The sequence below is a fragment of the Perca flavescens genome, chromosome 7 (genome assembly GCF_004354835.1).
Source record: "Perca flavescens isolate YP-PL-M2 chromosome 7, PFLA_1.0, whole genome shotgun sequence".
Classification (NCBI taxonomy): Eukaryota; Metazoa; Chordata; class Actinopteri; order Perciformes; family Percidae; genus Perca; species Perca flavescens.
The window spans coordinates 35691894-35696810 of record NC_041337.1 but is presented as its reverse complement, the minus strand read 5'-3'; positions in this window follow the sequence as shown (position 1 = coordinate 35696810).

Sequence of the window (4917 nt, the reverse complement as noted above, 5' to 3'; positions counted from 1 at the left end):
AACCAGGTCTGTCATCATCATCATCATCGTCATCATCATCACTATTTTTATAATTATTATTATTATTATTATTATTATTATTAGGGGCTGAAATCTAAAAAGATAAAAATCTAAATTGGGGTGCCCGTATAGCTCAGCTGGTAGAGCGGGCGCCCATATATAGAGGTTTACTCCTCGAACCAACAGGCCAGGGTTCGACTCCGACCTGCAACCCTTTACTGCATGTCATCCCCCCCCTCTCTCTCTCTCTCCCCTTTCATGTCTTCAGCTGTCCTATCAAAATAAAGGCCAAAAATGCCCCAAAGATTATCTTCAAAAAAAAAACGACAGGGAGGATGTTGCTGCTTCCACTTGGTTTTGTTTGTATTATAAATTACACAAACTTATAGTTATACAAACTTATAGTTATACAAACTTATAGTAATACAAACTTATAGTTATACAAACTTATAGTAATATAAACTTATAGTTATACAAACTTATAGTTATACAAACTTATAGTAATATAAACTTATAGTTATACAAACTTATAGTAATATAAACTTATAGTTATACAAACTTATAGTAATATAAACTTATAGTTATACAAACTTATAGTAATATAAACTTATAGTTATACAAACTTATAGTTATATAAACTTATAGTTACACAAACTTATAGTAATATAAACTTATAGTTATACAAACTTATAGTAATATAAACTTATAGTTATACAAACTTATAGTAATATAAACTTATAGTTATACAAACTTATAGTTATATAAACTTATAGTTACACAAACTTATAGTTATACAAACTGATAGTTATACAAACTTATAGTTATATAAACTTATAGTTATACAAACTTAGTTATATAAACTTATAGTTATACAAACTTATAGTTATACAAATTTGGTTATATAAACTTATAGTTATACAAACTTATAGTTATACAAACTTAGTTATATAAACTTATAGTTATACAAACTTATAGTTATACAAACTTAGTTATATAAACTTATAGTTATACAAACTTATAGTTATTCAAACTTATAGTTATACAAACTTAGTTATATAAACTTATAGTTATACAAACTTATAGTTATTCAAACTTATAGTTATATAAACTTATCGTTATACAAACTTATAATAAAAATCGCCAAAATTCCCGTCCTGTGCCAAACTTAATCAGTCCGATTTGTGTGCTAATATATATTTTTTTCTTATGAACATTGTTGTATAAAAACCACCATGTAAATATGCCAGAATTAGTAAAAATAACTAATTTTCATCTGCAGTCCCTATAGGCAGATGCCATAGAGACAGCCAGCAGTCATTCACTGTATATTACAAGGTACACATAATGGGGACATATACATTGACAAATAAAACCACACAAAACATAACATAACAGTCCTGAGGGTGGCGCTACAGCAGCCCTCTGAAATTATTAACTTTGAAAATTCATAACAAATCAACCACACAGGCTACAACATTGCATTTTACATCAAACTGTTGCCCCACTAGAGCAGGCACTTTGCCCTGCTTTTACCCCACTAGACCACTGCTGCTGAGCAGCTATAATAATAATAATAATAATTATTATTATTATTATTATTATATTAACACATATTTTCTTCTATTTTCTTTCTTCTCGTTCAGATTCTGTTTGAAGCTAAAAACGCGGCTCACTGTGCCAAGTTCGGAGAGGAGATTCCTCCGTGGAGCTGAGAGGAAGACGAGAGACAGGAAGAGAGATGAGGAGGAGGAACAGGAGATGATGAAGAGGAGGAGGAGATAAAGGAGGATGAGGAGGGAGGAAGAAGAGAGGAGCTGAGAGGAAGAGGAGGAGTTAACGATGACGAGGAAGATTGACTGTGTAAAAAACCTGAAAGCTGTTTTCTGCTTTTCTGGCTCTCGGACTTCAGCGTGATTGGACAGTTGATTGAGTTGCCATGGATACCGCAGCCAGCAGCAGCAGCGAGTGGTGCTTTGTGGGAAACTTCATCGAAATCTACGGTGTCTCACAGCTGCCAGAAAACAAATGCAGAAAAGCAATGTTTTTATTTTTGAAACTGCAGATCGGTGCTGATCATCTTCATCATCATCACCATCATCATCACCACCATCATCATCACCATCTTCATCATCCTCATCACCACCATCATCTTCATCTTCATCATCACCATCTTCATCTTCATCATCATCATCATTATCTTCGGGACTCATCGGCAGGTTGTCGGTTCAATTCCCTGCAGGTGTAACCAAAACAAAGTTCATTCAACAAAACAACATTGATAGGTGATTATCGAGAGCAGGGCTGATGATGTCACCGAGTGGTGATGATGTCACCGAGAGGCCACGCCCACAGCCAGCAGCCATCTTTTATACAATTTCAGACAGAGAAGTAAACACAAAAATCCAGCAGTTTTATTTTAACTTTTTTTTGTGTATTCGGTTTAAATATTTGTCGTGTTTAAAAAAAATAATAATAATAATAAAATAAAAAATACACAAACTGATTGGTTTAAAAACGTTCAGTTAAATAAATAATTAGAGCAGGAAGTGAAAAGAGAAAATTAAAAGCTCAGAGAGACTGGCGCACAGATTGCTCCGAGACAAATGATGTCAACGCCTCGCAAACATTAGCTGTGTTAGAGACAGTTCCCGCCACGCCACGATATATCCGAAATGTGGGTTTCTTTCAACCATATTTAAAAAAAAAAATAGTAACGTGGATGGTTCCATTGAATTTGGGTGTTTTTATTCAATTTAATAGCATTTGGAGGGAAAAAAAACATAAAAGAACGTTGAAAAAAAGTGACAAAAATGTCGGGGAAAAGAGACAATAAATAAACGTGGGATGTAATAACGCAAAAATGCCAAAAGGCGCAGAAAAAAATCGACAAAGACGGAGGGAAAAGTGACAAAAACCAAAAGTCGACGGGAAGACAACACAAGAGTTAATAAGGAGATTATTTAGGGTTTGTGAACGCGTCAAGTCCTGTGGAGCGAAAAAAAGACTCAAAGGAGCTTCTGATTGGTTCAAAAAGAAGAAGAAAATAACTGGCTATCACCAGACTAATGCTCTATCTTTTAAGATTGAACATCGGTCTGGCGGAGCCTGCTCTGTATTTTCTACTGCACAAGAGGCGGGATCAACGGGCACAGTTCAAATGCCTCTGTACGTGATTGGATAGTCCTTCAACCAATCGGAGCAAAGATCTGGGTGACGCAGCAGCGTCAGCGGCATCAACGGGGTTGCTGCTCTTCGGCGGTCGCCATGTTGAACGTAAACAAGTAGCTGCTTAGTCGCTTCTCTATCGTCATCGTGTTAAACCGACCAATAGCGCGCCAGGTGGATGAGCCGGTTTGTGATTGGTCCCCGCAGATTTGTAACGGAAGCAGGAAAGGTAAACGTACAGGTTTCCAGCCTGAGCTGCAGGGAGGAATCAAACCGCCGGCAGATCGGGCTGGCGTTACCCCGGTCTACATAAAATCTGCACTTTTTATTTAAATTTTGACTGTTTTCTTTTTAACAGAAGGAGGTGGAGAGTCTGAGGCTTCAGGTGTGTTTTGAATTTTCCCACCTGTGGAATATTATAGGATTAAGAAAATAAGAGGTGTGTGTGTGTCTGTAAAGTGAGTTTTTTTTTTATATTCAGGTCTGCGCTTTTAATTTGAAACTGCGCTTTTAATTTGAAAAGTCTTTTAAGAGTTTAAGTTTCCTGACAGTAAACTTGAAGTTAAACACGCAGTAACTAGTAATCTATAATGTATTACATTTTGGAAGTAACTTGCCCAACACTGTCACGGCGCCGTCGTTACGGTGACCAGCGTAGGGTTCGGTTCCCTGAGGAATAATTCTAATGATCGGTATAAACCAGAACCACCGTCAAAAAGCCCAAATATTTCGCCCAATCAGAAGCTGAATCCTGGATTCGGTGCATCCCTGAGTTTAAGGTTGAGGCGTTTGTGTTTCTGTGTCTGAGGTGCGTTTGATTTACAGACCGCGTCGGGTTGTGAAGCGGTGTTACCGTGGAGATGGGAGGAGGTTTTGTGTGCTGTGCAATATTCCTTTTTGTAAACGTTTAATTATTAATAAAATGTTTGTATGTCTTTTGTGTCCTGACGCTGTTTTCTTACGAGCAGGTAAACGTCTTTGACAGAAACTCATCATTTAAATGAATTAAAGAGGGACTTTTATTTTGGTAGGCTCCAAACTACAGGAAGTTCCTGTTCGTCACTCAGGTTTTTATTTGTGTCCAAAAACAAGTAAAAAGTAATAACCGCAATTTTTGGTTTTAGCAACCAAACAAATCTGCTCCTGCTGACGAAGATGTGTGAACACTCCGGAAACAGGAAGTGAACTTCACAATAAAAGTGTTAGTCATATTTTGTTGTTGATTTGTTCTAAATTAACTTCCTGTCCACAGACTTCTGGCTCCTCAGTGTCAGATATAATTATATTATTATTATATAATTATATTATTATTATTATTATATTTATATTATAATTTTATTATTATTAATTAATTATTATTGTTCCAGCTTTAGTTACTAGTTATGTTAGTTACTCCGCTACATTCATCTGTTACAGCTTTAGTTACTAGTTACGTTAGTTACTCCGCTACATTCATCTGTTACAGCTTTAGTTACTAGTTACTTTAGTTACTCCGCTACATTCATCTGTTCCAGCTTTAGTTACTAGTTACTTTAGTTACTCCGCTACATTCATCTGTTCCAGCTTTAGTTACTAGTTACTTTAGTTACTCCGCTACATTCATCTGTTCCAGCTTTAGTTACTAGTTACTTTAGTTACTCCGCTACATTCATCTGTTCCAGCTTTAGTTACTAGTTACTTTAGTTACTCCGCTACATTCATCTGTTCCAGCTTTAGTTACTAGTTACTTTAGTTATTTAAACACAGACCATT